This window comes from Tamandua tetradactyla, chromosome 23, assembly GCF_023851605.1.
Source record: "Tamandua tetradactyla isolate mTamTet1 chromosome 23, mTamTet1.pri, whole genome shotgun sequence".
NCBI classification, from domain to species: domain Eukaryota; kingdom Metazoa; phylum Chordata; class Mammalia; order Pilosa; family Myrmecophagidae; genus Tamandua; species Tamandua tetradactyla.
Window position 1 is genome coordinate 29,403,644 of NC_135349.1, and position 23,583 is coordinate 29,427,226.

The following is a 23,583-nucleotide window of genomic DNA, read 5'->3' on the forward strand; positions in this document are numbered from 1 at the left end:
CGTGCACAATCTGGAAAATTTCCAAAGATATGTTTTTAGAAATTTGCATAGTAATTGGAAGCCATGAAATATATGCCACACCTGTGGTCTAGATTATATGTGTTTGTAAGGGCAACCAATACGAAAAATGTGGTGTCATCTTTCAAACTGCATAATAGAAATCTTCAGACACTTTTCGATTTCAGAGAATTTTATTATGGAAAGCACTTTCAGAGGTGATTCCATTATTCTGTAGAGAAGAAATACATTCCTGTGTTAGATTCTAGATGTGCCAGCTTCTAAGCAGATTTTCCCTTGGTAAGTCACTGAAAGTTTAACTGTATAAGAATAATAATAAATCTAGGTCCTTATAGTTAATGTAAAAATTAAGTCAGATGATGAATGTAAAGAATTTAATGGGGTGCTTATAAAAATGACCATAATCATCAGAATAATTACATTTTTGCAAAATTTTTATTATACTATGCATTTGTTATGAAAATGATCATTGGTATTTCATAACTACTTTGGCCTCACCTCAGTGATAAACACTAAAAAGGGAAAATAGTACTTCAAACACCTTTTCTTAGAGCAAAGAAAAATATTTTGATATAATTCAGTTGTAGAAAAAAACTGTGTATGAACATTGATGAAAATTTGGAAATTGGGTTTAAATATTAAAGAAAATAGAAATACTCTGGAATATTAAAAAAATAAAATTTTGGTAGTCTTTTCATGGTCTTTCAGACTAATGTTATGTGTGTGTATGTATATGTTACATATATATATTTTTGTCATTTTCTATTTTACTTGCAGCTTTCAGTTTTCACTCTTTCCTTACATTTCTGTTAATTCCTCTGTCATTTAATCTTCACAGAATCAAGAATCTCTTCTTGCGATTTTGTAATACCTGAAGTTTTATGAATTCTCAGAATAAATATCTGCATACTGTAGTATGTCTTGTCACTATTTACTAACAATTAGAAATTGCTGCCATTCTGTGATGTTTCAACAAGATTTAGCAATTATTGCTTCTTTGTTTAAATTCAGTATAATTAAAATCATTATCTCCAGGTTTGCTATTTAAAATTAATAAATCGCTAATTAAAGTCTTGTTTTATCTATTAAATTTTAATAGAGATAACTTGTAAACTTAAGAATTCATAATGATTCTTAATTTCCTGACATCTCATAAATTTACATCAGATAAGCTGCTAAAATTTCCTTTAAAACATTCCTCTACAAATATGGGCTTGCAGCTTTAATTTTCTTTGTTATTCAAGCTTATACAAGAAAATTTTACATATTGTCCAATTATTCAATTATAATAAAGTTCAACTTCTGTTTTAGAGATAAAAATGTTTAACAACTTTTCACTAATTCATCACTGCTCATTAATTTATTCCAACAACAAATATCTGTAATTTATTCCTTTACATTCTTAATTTATGTAACAATTTTTGTTCATGTATAATGACACATAAATTATTTCCTTAGAATTTATTTTTGATGTAAACCCTATTTTGTTCATTATCTCCATTTTTTACAATACTTCTTTTGCTTCCTTTTCAATGAACGATGTCTTTGATAAACATTTATATTTTAGCAATATAGTTTTTTGACTAACTCGCTTCTGGTACTTAAATTGTGTCTATTTTTATATATTAGGTTTTTTACATTTTCTTGTCACTTTATGAAATATGCTGGTCTTGCTTTCATTTATGTACATTTCATTGATTCAAAAAATGTATGCTGTTGACTTGTGTTGACAATGATAGTCAATAGAGTCTATAATTTTGTAGACAACCTAAATTGAAGAAATGCTTTAATTTATTTTACAATTAATGGCTTCTAGCATATTCACAGGTTGTGCATTCATCACCTTAATAAATTGTTAACATTTTCATTACTCCCAAAAGCCCTAAGCAAGCACATCTCAATCCCGCTTTATTCTCTAAGCCTACATATCACTAATATGTTTCTGTCAGAACTAGCAATTTTTTTCCTTCTCTATACATTTATCTAAATGAAGTCAAACAATACATTGTACTTTGTTTCTTGTTTCTTTCAGTTAGTATTTTTATCTTGCAATTTATGAAAGAATATTCATATATTAGTATTCAGTACAGTCCATAGTTTGCTTTGTTTTATTTTATATATATACAATCATATTATTAACACCCTGTAACAGTATCATGCAGTCATTCTAATTCATGGAAGAAATTTTTATTATTTTTACTTATCATCATGTGTATCATCCACAGAATAGTTCATTATGTTATACATTTCCATGTTTCATCCTCTCACTTTCCATCTGTTGACATGCATGACCTTAAATTTTCCCTTTCAATCACATTTACACACACATACCACCACTGTTCATTACACTCACTATAATGTGATACCATTGCTTTTTTCCATTTCCAAACATTTATAATCAATCTTATTACACATTTTTCACATAGTAAGCATCAGCTCCACAATCTCTGTCATTATTCTATCTTTTGGTGATGTATATTCCAGATATTAACTCAATGAGGTTGAAATTATATTTAATTCATATAAGTGAAGTCATACAATATTTTTGCATGTCTGGCTTCACTCAACATAATACCCTCGAGATTCATCTATGTTGTCACATACATTGAGAATTCATTTCTTCTTACAGCTGAATAATATTCCATGATATGAATATATCACATTTTCTTTATCTGTTCATTGGGTGATGGACATGGATTGTTCCCACTTTTTAGCAATTGTGACTAGTGTTGCTATGATCATTGGTGCGAAAATGTCTGTTTGCAAACATGCTTGCAGTTCTTCTGACTATATACGTAGTAGCCGGATTGCTGGATCAAATTGCAGTTTTATACTTAGCTTTCTGAGGAACCACCAAACTGTCTTTCACAGTGGCAGTACTATTCTACATTTCCACAAAAAGTAAATAAAGATTCCCATTTCTCCACATCCTCTCCAACACTTGTAGTTTTCCTTTTTTTTATTTTTAATAGCAGCCATTCTATAAAATGTGAAATGATAACTCGTGATTTTTTTTATTTATTTTTATTTAATTTTTTTATTAATGGAAAGAAAAAAAAATAAGAAATTAACACATTTAGAAATCATACCATTCTACATATGCACTCAGTAATTCTTAACATCATCACATAGATGCATGATCATTGTTTCTTAGTACATTTGCATCGGTTTAGAGGAACTAGCAACACAACAGAAAAAGATATAAAATGTTAATATAAAGAAAAGAAATAAAAGTAGTAATAATAGTAAAAAACAACAACAACAAACAAACCAACAAGCAAACAAAAACAAAAAAAACCCTATAGCTCAGATGCAGCTTCATTCAGTATTTTAACATGATTACTTTACAATTAGGTATTATTGTGCTGTCCATTTTTGAGTTTTTGTATCTAGTCCTGTTGCACAGTCTGTATCCCTTCAGCTTCAATTACCCATTGTCTTACCCTGTTTCTAACTCCTGCTGAACTCTGTTACCAATGACATATTTCAAGTTTATTCTCGAATGTCCGTTCACATCAGTGGGACCATACAGTATTTGTCCTTTAGTTTTTGGCTGGATTCACTCAGCATAATATTCTCTAGGTCCATCCATGTTATTACATGGTTCATAAGTTTATCTTGTCTTAAAGCTGCATAATATTCCATCGTATGTATATACCACAGTTTGTTTAGCCACTCGTCTGTTGATGGAGATTTTGGCTGTTTCCATCTCTTTGCAATTGTAAATAACACTGCTATAAACATTGGTGTGCAAATGTCCGTTTGTGTCTTTGCCCTTAAGTCCTTTGAGTAGATACCTAGCAATGGTATTGCTGGGTCGTATGGCAATTCTATATTCAGCTTTTTGAGGAACCGCCAAACTGCCTTCCACAGTGGTTGCACCCTTTGACATTCCCACCAACAGTGGATAAGTGTGCCTCTTTCTCCGCATCCTCTCCAGCACTTGTCATTTTCTGTTTTGTTGATAATGGCCATTCTGGTGGGTGTGAGATGATATCTCATTGTGGTTTTGATTTGCATTTCTCTAATGGCCAGGGACATTGAGCATCTCTTCATGTGCCTCTTGGCCATCCGTATTTCTTCTTCTGGTAGGTGTCTGTTTAAGTCTTTTTCCCATTTTGTAATTGGGTTGGCTGTCTTTTTGTTGTTGAGTTGAACAATCTCTTTATAAATTCTGGATACTAGACCTTTATCTGATATGTCATTTCCAAATATTGTCTCCCATTGTGTAGGCTGTCTTTCTACTTTCTTGATGAAGTTCTTTGATGCACAAAAGTGTTTAATTTTGAGGAGCTCCCATTTATTTATTTCCTTCTTCAGTGTTCTTGCTTTAGGTTTAAGGTCCATAAAACCACCTCCAGTTGTAAGATCCATAAGATATCTCCCAACATTTTCCTCTGTTTTATGGCCTTAGACCTAATGTTTAGATCTTTGATCCATTTTGAGTTAACTTTTGTATAGGGTGTGAGAGATGGGTCTTCTTTCATTCTTTTGCATATGGATATCCAGTTCTCTAGGCACCATTTATTGAAGAGACTGCTCTGTCCCAGGTGAGTTGGCTTGACTGCCTTATCAAAGATCAAATGTCCATAGATGAGAGGGTCTATATCTGAGCACTCTATTCGATTCCATTGGTTGATATATCTATTTTTATGCCAATACCATGCTGTTTTGACCACTGTGGCTTCATAATATGCCTTAAAGTCAGGCAGCGCGAGACCTCCAGCTTCGTTTTTTTCCCTCAAGATGTTTTTAGCAATTCGGGGCACCGTGGCCTTCCAGATAAATTTGCTTATTGGTTTTTCTATTTCTGAAAAATAAGTTGTTGGGATTTTGATTGGTATTGCATTGAATCTGTAAATCAATTTAGGTAGGATTGACATCTTGACTATATTTAGTCTTCCAATCCATGAACACGGTATGCCCTTCCATCTATTTAGGTCTTCTGTGATTTCTTTTAACAGTTTTTTGTAGTTTTCTTTATATAGGTTTTTTGTCTCTTTGGTTAAATTTATTCCTAGGTATTTTATTCTTTTAGTTGTGATTGTAAATGGGATTTGTTTCTTGATTTCCCCCTCAGCTTTTTCATTACTAGTGTATAGAAAAGCTACAGATTTTTGAATGTTGATCTTGTAACCTGCTACTTTGCTGTACTCATTTATTAGCTCTAGTAATTTTGTTGTGGATTTTTCTGGGTTTTCTACATATAGTATCATATCGTCTGCAAACAATGATAGTTTTACTTCTTCCTTTCCTATTTTGATGCCTTGTATTTCTTTTTCTTGCCTAATTGCTCTGGCTAGAACTTCCAACACAATGTTGAATAATAGTGGTGATAGTGGACATCCTTGTCTTGTTCCTGATCTTAGGGGGAAAGTTTTCAATTTTTCCCCATTGAGGATGATATTAGCTGTGGGTTTTTCATATATTCCCTCTATCATTTTAAGGAAGTTCCCTTGTATTCCTATCTTTTGAAGTGTTTTCAGCAGGAAAGGATGTTGAATCTTGTCAAATGCCTTCTCTGCATCAATTGAGATGATCATGTGATTTTTCTGCTTTGATTTGTTGATATGGTGTATTACATTAATTGATTTTCTTATGTTGAACCATCCTTGCATACCTGGGATGAATCCTACTTGGTCATGATGTATAATTCTTTTAATGTGGTGTTGGATACGATTTGCTAGAATTTTATTGAGAATTTTTGCATCTGTGTTCATTAGAGAGATTGGTCTGTAGTTTTCTTTTTTTGTAATATCTTTGCCTGGTTTTGGTATGAGGTTGATGTTGGCTTCATAGAATGAATTAGGTAGTTTTCCCTCCACTTCGATTATGTTGAACAGTTTGAGGAGAGTAGGTACTAATTCTTTCTGGAATGTTTGGTAGAATTCACATGTGAAGCCGTCTGGTCCTGGACTTTTCTTTTTAGGAAGCTTTTGAATAACTAATTCAATCTCTTTACTTGTGATTGGTTTGTTGAGGTCATCTATGTCTTCCTGAGTCAAAGTTGGTTGTTCATGTCTTTCCAGGAACCTGTCCATTTCATCTAAATTGTTGTATTTATTAGCGTAAAGTTGTTCATAGTATCCTGTTATTACCTCCTTTATTTCTATGAGGTCAGTAGTTATGTCTCCTCTTTCATTTCTAATCTTATTTATTTGCATCCTCTCTTCTTCTTTTTGTCAGTCTTGCTAAGGGCCCATCAATCTTGTTGATTTTCTCATAGAACCAACTTCTGGTCTTATTGATTTTCTCTATTGTTTTCATGTTTTCAATTTCATTTATTTCTGCTCTAATCTTTGTTATTTCTTTCCTTTTGCTTGCTTTGGGATTAGTTTGCTGTTCTTTCTCCAGTTCTTCCAAGTGGACAGTTAATTCCTGCATTTTTGCCTTTTCTTCTATTCTGATAAAGGCCTTTAGGGCAATAAATTTCCCTCTTAGCACTGCCTTTGCTGCGTCCCATAAGTTTTGATATGTTGTGTCTTCATTTTCATTTGCCTCTAGGTATTTACTAATTTCTCTTGCAATTTCTTCTTTGACCCACTTGTTGTTTAAGAGTGTGTTGTTGAGCCTCCATGTATTTATGAATTTTCTGGCACTCCGCCTATTATTGATTTCCAACTTCATTCCTTTATGATCCGAGAAAGTGTTGTGTATGATTTCAATATTTTTAAATTTGTTAAGACTTGCTTTGTGACCCAGCATATGGTCTATCTTTGAGAATGATCCATGAGCACTTGAAAAAAAGGTGTATCCTGCTGTTGTGGGATGTAATGTCCTATAAATGTCTGTTAAGTCAAGCTCATTTATAGTAATATTCAGGTTCTCTATTTTTTATTGATCCTCTGTGTAGATGTTCTGTCCATTGATGAGAGTGGTGAATTGAAGTCTCCAACTATTATGGTATGTGTGTCTATTTCCCTTTTCAGTGTTTGCAGTGTATTCCTCACATATTTTGGGGCATTCTGGTTCGGTGCGTAAATATTTATGATTGTTATGTCTTCTTGCTTAATTGTTCCTTTTAATAGTATATAGTGTCCTTCTTTGTCTCTTTTAACTGTTTTACATTTGAAGTCTAACTTGTTGGATATTAATATAGCCACTCCTGCTCTTTTCTGGTTGTTATTTGCATGAAATATCTTTTCCCAACCTTTCACTTTCAACCTATATTTATCTTTGGGTCTAAGATGTGTTTCCTGTAGACAGCATATAGAAGGATCCTGTTTTTTAATCCATTCTGCCAATCTATGTCTTTTAATTGGGGAATTCAGTCCATTGACATTTAGAGTTATTACTGTTTGGATAATATTTTCCTCTACCATTTTGCCTTTTGTATTATATATATCATATCTGACTTTCCTTCTTTCTACACTTTTCTCCATGTCTCTCTCTTCTGTCTTTTCGGTTCTGACTCTAGTGCTTCCTTTAGTATTTCTTGGAGAGCTGGTCTCTTGGTCACAAATTCTCTTAGTGACTTTTTGTCTGAGAATGTTTTAATTTCTCCCTCATTTTTGAAGGACAATTTTGCTGGATATAGGAGTCTTGGCTGGCAGTTTTTCTCTTTTAGTAATTTAAATACATCATCCCACTGTCTTCTAGCTTCCATGGTTTCTGCTGAGAAATCTACACATAGTCTTATTGGGTTTCCCTTGTATGTGATGGATTGCTTTTCTCTTGCTGCTTTCAAGATCCTCTCTTTCTCTTTGACCTCTGACATTCTAACTAGTAAGTGTCTTGGGGAACACCTATTTGTGTCTAATCTCTTTGGGGTGCGCTGCACTTCTTGGATCTGTAATTTTAGGTCTTTCATAAGAGTTGGGAAATTTTCAGTGATAATTTCTTCCATTAGTTTTTCTCCTCCTTTTCCCTTCTCTTCTCCTTCTGGGATACCCACTACACGTATATTTGTACGGTTCACATTGTCCTTGAGTTCCCTGATACCTTGTTCAAATTTTTCCATTCTTTTCCGGATAGTTTCTGTTTCTTTTTGGAATTCAGATATTTCATCCTCCAAATCACTAATTCTATCTTCTGTTTCTTTAAATCTGTCGTTGTAGGTATCCATTGTTTTTTCCATCTTTTCTACTTTATCTTTCACTTCCATAAGTTCTGTGATTTGTTTTTTCAGTTTTTCTATTTCTTCTTTATGTTCAGCCCATGTCTTCTTCATGTCCTCCCTCAATTTATCGATTTCGTTTTTGAAGAGGTTTTCCATTTCTGTTCGTATATTCAGCATTAGTTGTTTCAGCTCCTGTATCTCATTTGAACTATTGGTTTCTTCGTTTGACTGAGCCATATGTTCAATTTTCTGAGCGTGATCCGTTATCTTCTGCTGGTGTCTGGGCATTTAGTCAGATTTCCCTGGGTGTTCGACCCCACAGGTTGAAAGATTTTTCTGTGCAGTCTCTGGGTTCTGTTTTTCTTATCCTGCCCAGTAGGTGGCGCTCGTGGCACACGTTTGTCTACGGGTTACACCTGTTAAAGTTGCTGTGGGTCCTTTAACTCTGGAAAATTCTCACCATAGGGGAGGTTCGGCAGCCGAAGCATCTTGGAAGAATGCCAGCCGGCCTGGGGTTCCGAATGCGGGGAGGGTCGCCGCCCGCCACAGCATGGGAGAGCATCCGGCCGAATTAGCTAGTCGGCCCGGGGCACCAAGCGTGGCGGGAGGGCACCAGCTGTCGCAGCCCGGGAGAGTGCACTATTCCCAGCTGACGGGGGAGTCACGTGTTTGGAAGGGATCCCCCTGTCACTGTTCTCCGCAGTCTGGGGATTTCTGACCCAACTATCTCAGTTGTTCCGGGGGGCTACGTGTGGTGGGGGCACCAGCCGCCGCGGCCTAAGGGGACCGCCTGTCCAATTCTACCAGCTGGCCTGGGAAGGTGGAAGGGAGGGACTCCGGTCGCTTGCCGTCCCACCCAGGAAAGCCCGTGCCCCTTGGTGATCTCACCGGAGCTGGTTCTCCCAGATAGTCAGCTGTTCCAGGATGGGGTACGCCATTGTAGAGAGCCGCTTTCCGGGTTTGGCCTAGTGGACACGCTGCAGCCTGCTCTAGAGTTCCCCCCGCCCATCGAGTGAGCCAAGATGGCGCTCACATCCTGCTTTTGCAAATGACGCACACGCCCACCAACCCTATCTTCCAATCACCTCTGTATACGTGGCACTAACCTATTGGGTTTGGGCACAGTATATAAGAGGTTACCCAGACGGGGTGGGCGGAGACGACCCACAGGGAGCCGTGCCTGACGGCCGCATAGAGGTCGCTCCCCCGCGGGATATTCAGTCCCGCGCGGAACCTGTAACAGAGAATGCAAGCTTAACTCCAGTAAAGGTCTGTGCTTACAACTGCTACGTGTCTTGGATCTGTGTTTCTCACCAGCGCGGATTTGTCTGCGTCTCTCTGTCTCTCCTCATTGTCTCACCCGCCGGCCGGGGGCTTGACGCTGAGCGAGAAGTCGCGGACAAGTGGTGGCCCGTACGGGGAACCCTTCTGCTGCCTTTCCCCGAGCTGGTGAGGACGCGCATCCTGAGTTCGCGGCGGACTTTCCACGCCTGATCACCGTGGGAAGGTGAGTGCTTCTTATTACGTGAGAGTTAAGGGCTGTGGGCGTTCAGGTAGCCCCAGTGAATCGGGAGAGCTCCCCGATTGGTTAAAGTACAGTGCCGACTGCAAGCATGGGGCAGTCAGGAAGTTCACCTTTGTTAGCTCCTTTAAAGACCCTTTTGAAGCAGTGGGGTATCTCGGTTAGGAAGAGTTCCCTCCTGCGGTTCCTTGAAGATGTTGCTGCTTTTGCACCTTGGTTCGCCCACTCCGGGAGCCTTAGTCTGCCTTCTTGGTTAAAACTTGGTAATGACATAGAACGGGCGCGCCGGACGGGCCTTTGTATGGACCCGATCCTGCTCCCTATCTGGGAAACCGTCCGTGCTTGCCCTAAGGCGGAGAATGCTGCAGGCCTAAGTCCGTCTTCCGCCCTGCTGCAGGCACGGCACGCGCTCCAAGAAACTCAGTCAGTTTCGTCTGCGGACGGCTCCCGTAAAGGCAAGCCGCCAGAGTCAGACGTTAGTTCGGACGACTCTGACTCGGAGTCAGATAGTAATGAGACTGAGGGTGCAGACGCGCCTCCGCTGATCGATTGGGGGAGGCCCCCTGTCTCACCCACGCAGCCTTCCGCTCCGCCAGCGCCTGCTGCAGGGGCGCGGTGGCCTCCGGTGAATGGTTTTGGTGATCTCGCCAAAAACCCTCACCACGGGCTCCCTCTGGTGGCCGAATCAGGTAATTACAGTGGCTGCTCTCCAACTTCTAAGCGCTTGTTAAAAGGAATGGGATATGTCCCCGGCAAAGGCTTAGGAGCCTCATTGCACGGGCGCGCAAGGCCTATACAAGCTGTCTCCAATTCTGACAGACGAGGCCTGGGTTTTTCCTAGGGGCCACTGAGGGGAGACTCCCACCCACACCTATAAAACTAAAGTGGAAGACCAGTACCCCAGTGTGGGTGCCTCAGTGGCCCTTACCAAAAGAAAAGCTGTCAGCATTGCATACTCTAGTGTTTATACAGCTAAAAGAGAGCCATATCATTCCCTCCACATCGCCTTGGAACACACCCGTATTTGTCATAAAAAAGAAATCAGGTAAATGGAGACTGTTACATGATTTAAGAACCATCAATAACTGTATGGAGCCTTTAGGACCTGTTCAAATGGGGTTACCCCTCCTCTCAGCTTTGCCAGAACACTGGCCCATTATCATCCTAGATCTTAAGGATTGCTTCTTTTCCATCCCACTTCACCCTGAAGATACTCCAAAATTTGCTTTTACTGTGCCCTCTCTTAACCAAGAGGAGCCCTGTCAACGCTTCGAGTGGACGGTCCTGCCCCAGGGCATGACTAATAGTCCTACCATGTGCCAGCTGTATGTTGCTACAAAGCTAGCTAGCACTCGGCAGCAGTTCCCCCAAGTGAAAATCATCCATTATATGGATGACATTCTCTTAGCCCATAAAGACACAGATCTTCTTAAAACAGCTTTATCACATTTAGTCCTTAGTCTTAGAGAAGCCAACCTGGAAGTGGCCCCTGAAAAAATCCAGATGACAGAGATTACCACCTTCCTGGGGGCAAAAATCATGCCTCAGCATGTTTCCCCCCAAAAAGTGTCTCTCAGAGTAGATGACATACATACCCTTAATGATCTGCAAAAGCTTATGGGAGATATCAATTGGGTTCGTCCGTACTTAAAGATCACCAATGCCAAATTAACACCTTTGTTTGATTTGCTAAAAGGAGATTCAGACCTACACTCGCCCCGGTGTCTCACCCCAGAGGTGAGGCAAGCACTACGTCAGGTAGAACAGGCGCTCAGTAGTGCTGCTTTAAAAAGAATAGACCCCCAAAAGCCATTCGAAGCCTGCTTACTGCCAACAAAACTACAGCCCACGGCAGTGCTATGGCAACAGGGACCATTACTCTGGGTCCACCCTGGAATTTCCCCTAAGAAAAGTTTAGAGCATTTTCCTACAGCAATTGCAGAGTTGGCATTGGAGGCCATCAAGAAGGCCATACAGCATTTTGGCCAACAGCCTAAGTACCTCAGAGTACCTTACTCTTCTCAGCAACTTGAGATACTTACTGGATGTATAGATCAGTGGGCCATCCTCCGATGTACCTTTTCGGGAGAAATTGATAACCAATACCCAAAAGATCCCCTCTTACAATTCGTCACCCGTCACCCAGTAATCTTTCCTAAGGTAACTTCATCTAAGCCACTAGTGAACGCCCTCACCGTGTACACGGACGGTTCCAGCTCCGGTTCAGGAGCATATTGCGTAGAAGGAGGTTCTCCTAAAACTGTGTTCTTCCAACCACAGAGACCTCAATGGGTAGAATTACAGGTCATTATTACAGTCCTGAAAGAAATTACCGATCCCCTAAATATTATATCTGATTCGATTTATGTCGTAAATTCTGTAAATATTTTAGAGACGGTGGGCATTATAAAATATTCCTCCTCAGTAAGACCATTCTTTATCAAACTTCAAGAGACAATATGTGCCAGACAACATCCTTTCTACATAACTCACATTAGAGCGCACACAGGCCTGCCAGGCCCCATGGCACAGGGAAATCACATAGTGGATGTGGCCACTCGACAGCCACATATCTTCCCTGCGCTGACACCGTGTCAACAGGCCCAAGAGTTTCATACTAAATTTCATGTCAATGCAAGCACCTTAGTCAGACAGTTTCACATACCGCGTGCAGCTGCCAGAGATATAGTCAGAGCCTGCAATAATTGTGCAGAACAGAGGGTAGTCCCTTCAGTTGGAGTTAACCCTAAAGGTCTCATCCCGGGAGACATTTGGCAAATGGATGTCACCCATCACTCAGAGTATGGTAAAGTTAAATACCTGCATGTGTCAGTGGATACTTGTTCTCAAGTTTTATTTGCCTCTGCCGAATCAGGAGAAAGAGTCCACCAAGTAATTGCACACTGCCTTGCCGCTTGGGCAGCTTGGGGTAAGCCGAAAATATTAAAAACAGATAACGGACCTGCTTACACCAGCAAAGCCTTCCAAAGATTTTGTGCAAATATGGAAGTGCAATTAAAACATGGTATCCCCTACAACCCTCAAGGGCAAGGAATCATTGAAAGAGCACACAGGTCTCTTAAAGACTTGCTCAAAAAACAGAAAGGGGGAATAGGCCACGGCCTGTCCCCGAAGGCTCAACTGTCTGTAGCCTTATTTACATATAATTTTCTAAATGAAAACTCACAAGGAATGACACCTGCTCTTCAGCACACCACTCCGAGTCCTCCACATAGAGGTCTAGTCCGTTGGAAGGATGTCCTGTCAGGACAATGGCAAGGCCCTGACCCAGTGCTCAGCTGGGCCAGAGGCTCTGTTTGTGTTTTTCCCCAGGAGCCAGGACGTCAACCAGTGTGGGTTCCGGAAAGACTGGTGAGAACCGTGACATCGCCCGAGGAGGCCACGGAGCTGTTGCCTAAAAAACCAACAAGCCTTCAACCTGAACCATCAGATCAGGCCTCCAACTCTGCTGATGACGGCGGCGACTGACGAGATAGCAACGAAAGCGCCGGTCACCCTTCGATTGTTTAGAAGGGGGACCAGTTTTAATAACCCCCGTTGCCTTCGACCTTTCCAAACTGGGCGAGACTGTACAAAGTCTGTGGAACCGAGTCACCTCATGGTTCTCTTGGCCCAATTTGACTACTTGGATTCTCATGGCAGTGGGACTATTAGTGGGCTTAGTCACTGTTAAATGTTTGTTAGAACGCTTGTTCCAGACACAGCAGCAACTACGTGTTTCTACCATGTTAGCTATGTCTTCCCAGTCAAATGTGGGTGTGCGTCCCTCCTCGATAGATAGCCCGTCTGAATCACCTGGGGCAAAGCTCTTGTCAGCAAGGTTTGTTGCAGGCTCCCTGGCCACTACCCGTGTTTAGCTAGGCACCAGAGGCTGTTAATTTTGCGCGCCTAGCCGCCTCGACGGTGGAGCTGCGGCCGCAGTCCTGGCCAGACTGGGCTTGGCTCTAGCCATTGCACCGAGGCCTCCGCAGCGTTTCCTATGCCCTGGCTGTCGCTCTCATAATCCCCGCTTGACCCAGTTGCGAGGCGAAGCACTGCAGGGAGGAGTCACGTGGTATCCAGTTCACGGACTCTCCGGTCTCTATATGAGGTGAGCATTCTGGTCGGTGCCAGAGGCTCCGTCGTGTGATGACGCGAGCCTAGTCCAGACTCCCCAAAGCACCAAACTATGTTGTGAGCCACTCAGGCCCACGGGAGCACCATCATCAATAGAGACACTGGGTACAAGAATACGGTCTACGGACCATGCCTCTTATAAAACAAAAAGGGGGAGATGTAGAGAGCCGCTTTCCGGGTTTGGCCTAGTGGACACGCTGCAGCCTGCTCTAGAGTTCCCCCCGCCCATCGAGTGAGCCAAGATGGCGCTCACATCCTGCTTTTGCAAATGACGCACACGCCCACCAACCCTATCTTCCAATCACCTCTGTATACGTGGCACTAACCTATTGGGTTTGGGCACAGTATATAAGAGGTTACCCGGACGGGGTGGGCGGAGATGACCCACAGGGAGCCGTGCCTGACGGCCGCATAGAGGTCGCTCCCCCGCGGGATATTCAGTCCCGCGCGGAACCTGTAACAGAGAATGCAAGCTTAACTCCAGTAAAGGTCTGTGCTTACAACTGCTACGTGTCTTGGATCTGTGTTTCTCACCAGCGCGGATTTGTCTGCGTCTCTCTGTCTCTCCTCATTGTCTCACCCGCCGGCCGGGGGCTTGACGCTGAGTGAGAAGTCGTGGACACGCCATCCCTTTGATTTCCCTCATGGCTCCGGGAGCTGCTCTGTATTATCTCCACTCCCCCAGTAGCTGTTCTGGAGGAGGAAAGGTGAGGGCGGCAAGGCTGTAGAGGCTGGTGGTGGAGGAGCCGGTGAAGGCGGGGGAAGAGGGCGCCATGGTGGTTGGAGAGCGGCCGGAGCAGGAGGGGGAGGAGAGGGGAGAAGTAGGGCGGGCGGGTTGGCTGCTGCGGGGCGTGGGCGCTGTGCGGCGGGCTGGCGGAGAAAGCGATAACTCGTGATTTTGATTTGCATTTGCCTAATAGTGAAGCTGAGTATCTTTTCATGTGTTTTTAATCCTTTTGCACATCTTGTTGGGGAAAAATGACATTTAAGCCTTTGTTTACATTTTAATTGGGTTTCCTGACTTTTTTAACTTTGAGCTATAGTATCACTTCATATTCCCTGGATAGTAAACTCTTATCAGATATGTGGTTTTCAAGTATTTTCTCGCAATGACTAAGTTGCCATTTCACACTCATGATAAATTTCTTCCACTTCAGTGAAGTCCCTTTTATTTATTTTTCTTTCATCATTCATGCTTTGGATCTTAGTTCTAAGAGACCACCTCTTCTCAAAAGGTCTTGAAGGTGCTTCCCTACAATTTCTTTTGGGAGGTTTATAATTCTGGAATTATATATATGTCTTTGATTCATTTTTGAGTTAATTTTTGTATAGGTTGTGAAATAAAAGTCATCTTTCATTATTTTGGGTATGGATATCCAGTTTTCCCAGCACCATTTGTTGAAAAGGCTGATCTGACTCAATTGTGTGAACTTGGCTGCTTTGTGAAAAATCAAGTGACCATCGATATGAGGGTCTATTTCTGAATTCTCAATTTTTCCCATTATGTTATTTTTACTGATGTTGCTTTGTAATATGCTTTAAAGACAGGAAGTGAGAGTTCTACAATGATGTTCTTTCTCAAATTGTTTTTCACTATTTGGGGTCCCTTATCCTTCAGAAAAAAAATTTGTTAATGAATTTTTCCAGTTTTTCAAAATGGGCTGCTGGAATTTTGATTAGGATCGTGTTGAAGCTGTAAATTAACTTGGCTAGAATTGATGTCTTTGCAATATTTAGCCTTCCTGTCTATGAGCACACAATGTCGTTCCCTTTATCTAGGTCTTCTTTTCACCCTATAGCAATGCTTTATAATTTTATGAATATAGGTTCTTTACATCCTTCATTAAATTATTCCTATATATTTAATTATTTTATTTGTTATTGTACATAGATTTTTCCCTGATGTATTCCTCAGATTGCTCATTACTAGAATATAGAAACACTACTGATTTTTAAATGCTAATCCTGTATCCTTTCCCTTTACTGAAATTGTTGATTGATAACAGTAACTTTGCTGTAAAATTTTCAGGACTTTTGAGCTATAGGATTGTATCATCTGCAATTAGTGAAAGTTTTACTTCTTTTTCAATTTGAATTATTTTATTTTTTTCCTTCTTAATTTTTCTATCTAGAACTTCTAACACTGTGATGACTAACAACAGTGACAATGGCTTCCTTATCTGTTTCCCAATCTCAGTGGGAGAGCTTTCACTCTTCCACCATTGGGTAGATATTAGCTATGCTTTTTATGTATGCTCTTTATCACATTGAGAAAGTTTCCTACTATTCTTATTTTTGGAGTTTTTATTTTTATAAAGAAAGTATGCTGGATTTTGTTAAATGCATTTGGGGCATTCTGGGTCGGTGCATAAATATTTATGATTGTTATGTCTTCTTGTTTAATTGTTCCTTTTATTAGTATATAGTGTCCTTCTCTGTCTCTTTTAACTGTTTTACATTTGAAGTCTAATTTGTTGGATATTAGTATAGCCACTCCTGCTCTTTTCTGGTTGTTATTTGCATGAAATATCTTTTCCCAACCTTTCACTTTCAACCTATATTTATCTTTGGGTCTAAGATGTGTTTCCTGTAGACAGCACATAGAAGGATCCTGTTTTTTAATCCATTCTGCCAGTCTATGTCTTTTGATTGGGGAATTCAGTTCATTAAAATTTAGAGTTATTATTGTTTGGATAATATTTTCCTCTACCATTTTGCCTTTTGTATTGTATATATCATATCTGACTTTCCTTCTTTCTACACTCTTCTTCATGCCTCTCTCTTCTGTCTTTTTGTATCTGACTCTACTGCTCCCTATAGTATTTCTTGCAGTGCTGGTCTCTTGGTCACAAATACTCTCAGTGGCTTTTTGTCTGAGAATGTTTTAATTTCTCCCTCATTTTTGAAGGACAATTTTGCTGGATATAGGAGTCTTGGTTGGCAGTTTTTCTCTTTTAATAACTTAAATATATCATCCCACTGTCTTCTAGCTTCCATGGTTTCTTCTGAGAAATCTACACATAGTCTTATTGGGTTTCCCTTGTATGTGATGGATTGTTTCTCTCTTGCTGCTTTCAAGATCCTCTCTTTCTCTTTGACCTCTGACATTCTAACTAGTAAGTGTCTTGGGGAACGCCTATTTGTGTCTAATCTCTTTGGGGTGTGCTGCACTTCTTGGAACTGTAATTTTAGGTCTTTAATAAGAGTTGGGAAATTTTCAGTGATAATTTCTTCCATTAGTTTTTCTCCTCCTTTTCCCTTCTCTTCTCCTTCTGGGACACCCACAACACGTATATTTGTGCGGTTCACATTGTCCTTGAGTTCCCTGATACCCTGTTCAAATTTTTCCATTCTTTTCCGGATAGTTTCTGTTTCTTTTTGGAATTCAGATGTTCCCTCCTCCAAATCACTAATTCTATCTTCTTTAAATCTATCATTGTAGGTATCCATTGTTTTTTCCATCTTTTCTACTTTATCCTTCACTTCCATAAGCTCTGTGATTTGTTTTTTCACTTTTTCTATTTCTTCTTTTTGATCAGCCCATGTCTTCTTCATGTCCTCCCTCAATTTATCGATTTCGTTTTTGAAGAGGTTTTCCATTTCTGTTCGTATATTCAGCATTAGTTGTTTCAGCTCCTGTATCTCATTTGAACTATTAGTTTGTTCCTTTGACTGGGCCATATTTTCAATTTTCTGAGCGTGATCCGTTATCTTTTGCTGGCGTCTGGGCATTTAGTCAGATTTCCCTGGGTGTTGGACCCCACAGGTTGAAAGATTTTTCTGTGAAATCTCTGGGTTCTGTGTTTCTTATCCTGCCCAGTAGGTGGCACTCGTGGCACACGTTTGTCTACGGGTTCCACCAGTGAAAGTTGCTGTGGGTCCTTTAGCTCTGGAAAACTCTCGCCGTAGGGGAGGTTCGGCAGCCGAAGCGTCTTGGAAGAGTACCAGCTGGCCCGGGGTTTTGAACACGGGGAGGATCGCCGGCCACCGCAGTATGGGAGAGTGCCCGACCGAATTACCTAGTCAGCCCGGGGTGCCAAGCTTGGCGGGAGGGCGCCATCTGTTGCAGCCCGGGAGAGTGCACTGTTCCCAGCTGGACCGGGGAGTCATGTGTTTGAAAGGTACCCCCTGGTCACTGTTCTCTGCAGCCTTGGGATTTCCGACCCAATTCTCTCAGTTGGTCTGGGGGGCCTCGCATGTTGGGTCACCAGCCGCTGTGACCCAGGGGACCGCCTGTCCAATTCTGCCAGCTGGCCTGGGAAGAAGGAAGGGAGGGACTCCAGCTGCTTGTCGTCCCGCCCGGGAAAGCCTGCACCCCTTGGTGATCTCACGGGAGCTGGTTCTCCCAGACAGTCAGCCATTCCAGGATGGGGTACGCCATCCCTTTGATCTCTGTTGTGACTCCGGGAGCTGCTCTGTATTGTCTCCACTCCCCCAGTAGCTGTTCTGGAGGAGGAAAGGTGAGGGTGGCAAGGCTGTCGAGGCCGGTGGCGGAGGAGCCGGTGAAGGCAGAAGAGGGCACGGTGGTGGTTGGAGAGCCACCGGAGCAGGAGGGGGAAGAGGGGAGAGGAGGGCGGGCGGGCCGGCTGCTGCGGGACGTGGGTTCCGTGCGGTGGCTCCTTCTTTCTTTTTAATGTAGGTATTCAGTGATATAAAGTTTCCTCTCAATACTGCCTTAAGTTCTGCTGATTTTCATTTGTTTCAAGATAGTTACTGATTTCTCTTCCAACTTCTTTACCACTGATATGTAAAAGTGCATTATTTAACTTTCTTAAATTAATACCCATTCCATTCCTCCATGTTATTGAATTCCAGCTTTATTTCATAATGATCAATTTTTAAAATAACTTCAACTTTTTAAAATTAATAAAGAATTGTTTTGTGATACAACATGTGGTCTATACTGGATAATCATCAAAGAATACTTGAAAAGAATGCATACCATGCTGTTGTGGGGTTCTGCATATGTCTCCTAAAGCTAGTTCATTTATTAAATTATTCAAGTTCTCTGTTTCCTTATTGATCCTCTGTCTAAATATTCTACTTGTTAATTTGAGTTGTGCCTTGAAGTCTTCAACTTTCATGGTAGATATGTCTATTTCTCTCTTCACTTGTGCCAGTATTTGCCTCATGCATTTTTAGACATCCTTATTAATGTGTAAATATTTATGATTGTTATTTCCTATTGGTAGATTGGTACATTTCCTAATATATTTTGTTCTCCATATACTTTTTTTTAAAAATGATGACACTGAATACTTGTCAGGATAGTTTTACATTTTTTGAAATGCAGGACAAAGAAGTCATGTTTCTCTTCTGATTCTTACTCTTTACCCTCTCTCCCAATTATTTTCCTTACTGGAATCCCACAAATAAAGATGCAGCAAAAGCCTATCAGTCATAAAATGAATTTTGAGATTATCATTTCTTCAATTTTTACTTATATTATTTGAAATTACAATTAATAATTATAGAAAATTGATTACAATGTTGTGGTGAAAAACTCAAGGTGTTTTTGCAAGGAGTAAACATAACTAATTGAGGTGAAATTGGCATAAAAAATTTCCAACAGGCTCTACTTTGGCTTACACACCAAAGACATATATTCCATAACACATTTAGTCTGGGTTTTTTGATCTCCAATGAACTTTTTTCAGTACTACTGAAATTTTGGTAAAGAGAAGAATTGTACTTTTAAAATTCATCAAACATATAACAATTTAATCCCAATATATAATATCTTTAATACATGAATATCATAAAATTCCCTCTTAAAATTTTGGAGTGTAAATACTTTTTTTATAAACAAAAATACCAAAAAATTGGTTTTATTCTTGTTAACTAATGTAAGGTTCATAAGACATTTCATCTAGTTATATGGAGAGGAAAAGAGACCTTTTTGCAATTAAATTAGTCAGAAAATGGTTCTCAAACCAGCATTGATTTTTGCTTTCCTTTCTCATATTTCTTTAAATACAAGAAAAGGCAGCAGACTATAAAATAAAACAAGTTGTTCAAACATTGCTGTGGTTGGTTAAAACAATACATCTGCTATGTCACTGAATTAGGTGAAACTGCCAAAACTGAATGGTGAAAGTCCACCATGAGTCATTTTGGTGATTTCAACAGCTGGTGCACATTCCTAGAAAAGATTTAGTTATGTTGAAGCAGCTAATGCAAATTACATGAAGTTGCAGGCTTTCTGAATGTCTAATATAACGTTGGTCAAACTGTATTACAAATAGTTAACAATAAAACTGGACTGTTTCTGAAAATATGGTGAGATAAAGTTATGTAAATACATACATATACGTAAAAGGAAACACTATATGCACAAAGGAAAATAATTGAAAGAAAACACATCCATAGATTAACAATATTTATAAAAGAATTTCCTTTTCCTATTTGAATTTTATTATATTCTAATTTTTGTTCAATAAAGAATTTTTCCCCCTGATAGTGTCAAACTTTTAAATAGAAAGGTGTCATTTTTTTAAAATGTGCTATTCCATTCCTGGTGCTTAACAATCTGGATTTTCATCCACAGATTAATAAACATATCTCTAGAAATGCCATCTCTTTTACCCAATCAGAAATGAGCCCATCAAAAACTACATAATCAAAATACGTTGCTCAGTATTATCTGGTGTCTATATGGAATGCAACTCTTTGTTACAAAGCTAACATGGATGCATTAGTTCTAGAACTTCTATTCTTGGAATCATGCCAAGTAATCTACCTTGCAAATTGGTCCCAGAGTTGACCACATGTTGCATTATCAGCGACATTCAATATAGGAGGTGCTGTGGCATTATCAGGGTAAATAGCAAGCTATGCTTTTTATCACAGTAGCTGTCTGATGTCTACATCTTTTGAGAGATTGTTTATGTTAATCTCTCAAAAACATATTTTCTGAAAATAAATAGTAGCATGTGTTTTATCATATTCATATTCCCCACTAAAGTACCTTATGGTTTTAATTTCTGATCTGTCCTTTCTATTAAATAATATTGGATACAGAACAACTGCAAATGATGCATTAATCTCTGTCATTTTTAATTGAATATCTAGCACTTTTTTTTGTTTTTCCAAAATGTATTTTAAGAATGCAGTCTTTTGAGCATGATTTCTGTAGTTAAATAATCTTGGGAGAATCACAGAGCCAGAAACATTTAATAGCTATGACGGGGTAAGATAAGTTTCTGTGCCCTTTTTATTTTCTCAAACTTTTGTACAACTGTGTTACCAATGGCATAATATTTTCACCTGAATAATAGGAAAATACAATGAAGTATTAATAATAGTGTCAAGTTCTCTTTATTTCCACAATATATATGACCTTCTATTATATAATATTAAATGTTGCTTGATAACTGCTTTATACTTGACAGTAATACTCAGATTGTTTTCAGTCATATTTTATGAACTACTTTTATTATGAATTTCCAGAAACACTAAATTAATTTTTTAGATGCCAGATAATTCTCATAAACACCATTCTGAAGTCATTTATACTAAGTATCACCTTTGATGCCTCAACAGTTTGCAACACTAAACACTATAGAAAGTAATAATAACACAAATTTGTCTGACTTTACCCTTATTGGGTTGACAGACTTTGAAGTGGTCATACAGATCCTTTTATGCTGTTTCTCCTGATATTCTTGCTTACCAAGCTGGGGAATGCAGGGACAATACTGACAACTCACCTGGATCTCCAGATGCACAACTCCAATGTATTTTTCCTCAGTTACCTGTCATTCTTGGGTTTCTGTTACTGAATGGTCATCACACCTGAAATTTCAGAGAATTTGCTGACTTCCAACAAGTATATATCATTCATAGGCTACTTCACCCAGATGTTGTTTTTGGTCTTCCTATCACTGAGTTTTTCCTTCTGCCTTCAATGGCCTATGACCACTAATAATCCTCTAAACTACCAGGTTATGTCCACGAGACTCTGCCAAACCCTCATCCTTAGGTCCTAATTGATTGGCTTTAATGATTCACTAGCCAATGTTCTTTATAAGAACAGTTTTCATTTCTGCAACCCCAATGTTATCTATAATCTTTGTGACTTAATCCCAATTTTAGCAGTGTCCTACACTGAAATCATGATATTTATTATCATTTGTTTAAATGTAATGGTGTCTCTTATCACGATCTGTGTCCTGTATGTCCAATCTGTCTACTATCCTGAAAATTAATTCCACTTCAGGAAAGTGGAAAGCCTTTTTCATTTGTGCCTGTCCCTTCCTGGGAGTCATCATCCTTTTTGCAATAGAATTTTCACTTATTTAAAACTAAATAGTCCTACTCCTTGGGAAGGGATCAAGTGGCTTATGTGCTGTATATTGTGGTGATTCCCATGCTGAATCCACTCATTTATAGTCTTATAAACAAGGAAGTGAAAAATGCTCTCTTTAGAGTCATGCAGAAGAGAGAGAGCTCTAGGCAACTGAAATTTCAATGAATCTGAACATTTAAGTTTATCTGTTCTTTCTTTCTTACAGGGTATTTACTTGGTTACTGTCTACCTAAAGTAGCATCCTTCAGTTAGTTTGAATTTCATTGGAAACACCCTCTGCTTGGTCACACATGATCTGGATCATATTCAAGAATATGTTTTTAGAAATCTTCATAGTAATTTGTAGACATAAAATATTTGTCAAATGTGATTTAAATATGTATAGTTTTAGGCCAACTAAAATGCAACAAAAAATATGTGGTGCTATCTTCAAATGGTATAATAAATATTCCCATGAGATTTCTATTGTCAGAGAATTTTATTAAGGTGTGCACTTTCAGAAGGCATTCAATTTATTCTTAGAAAAGAAATATAGCACAGTTGTAAAGGATACTGCTTTTTGACTGCTTTTTAGATTCCAGATCTGCACTCAGTAAATCACTGGAAATTTAAATATATTTTCTTCAACTATACAAGAAAAATAGTATTTCTAAATCAATTAAATTAGTATAAAGATTATGTTAGGGGTGCACAGGTGGTCCATTGGTAGAACGCTCACCTTCCATGAGGGAGACCTGGGTTCAATTCCCAGACCATGAATCCAAAAATAAAAAAATAAAGATTATATTGGATGATGAACAGAAAATATTTAATGCTATACTAATATATTTTGGTTAGTGTCATCAGAATAAATAAATTCTTGCAAAATTTTGAATGCTCATGTTATGAAAATGTTCATTGGTGTTTTACAAATATTAGTGGTTAATCTTGCTCTTAATCAAAGTTACAAAGGCAAAACAGCACTTCAATATTAGGTCTTAAAGCAAAGTAAGATGTGGTGAAAATTGAGTTATAGAAAAATGGATATGTGAGCATGAAGAAAATTTGGAAAATATCTCAAATTACTAAAGAAAATAGAAATATCCCTAACATTTTTCATGTTTTTTTTCATGGTCTTCTAAACTAATCTTATGTATGAATATGCATATATTACATAAATAAACATAATTCTTGTCTTTTTCCTTTTCTCTTTTTAAATATGGTTTTATTGAAATATATCTTCACATACTATATAATCACATAAAGTGTACAATCAATGGTTCACAATATCATCATATAGTTGTGCATTCATCATCACAATTGATTTTTGAACATTTTCATTACTCAAAATTATAAAAAATAAAAATAAATATAAGTGTAATAAAGAACATCCTAAACATTCTGTACACCTAATCACCCCTATTATTTCAATTATTCATTTTTTCTTTTATTTCTTGCTCAACTTTTTATACACTGGAAAAAGGATTGTCTGTCACAAGGTCTTCATAATCACACAGTCATGCAGTTTTTGGTTTCCACTCATCACTACAAACTTTGGTA

At 39.0% G+C, this 23,583-nt stretch overlaps 1 long non-coding RNA gene across 1 annotated transcript in view; it reads right to left on the reverse strand.

The window, feature by feature from the left end:
* Window positions 1-23,583, reverse strand: part of LOC143667187 (uncharacterized) — a 35,710-nt gene that overhangs the window by 10,031 nt on the left and 2,096 nt on the right. The window contains exon 2 of the long non-coding RNA XR_013167937.1: window positions 21,446-21,530. This is a non-coding gene — a long non-coding RNA (uncharacterized LOC143667187). The remainder of the gene's footprint in view (window positions 1-21,445; window positions 21,531-23,583) is intronic.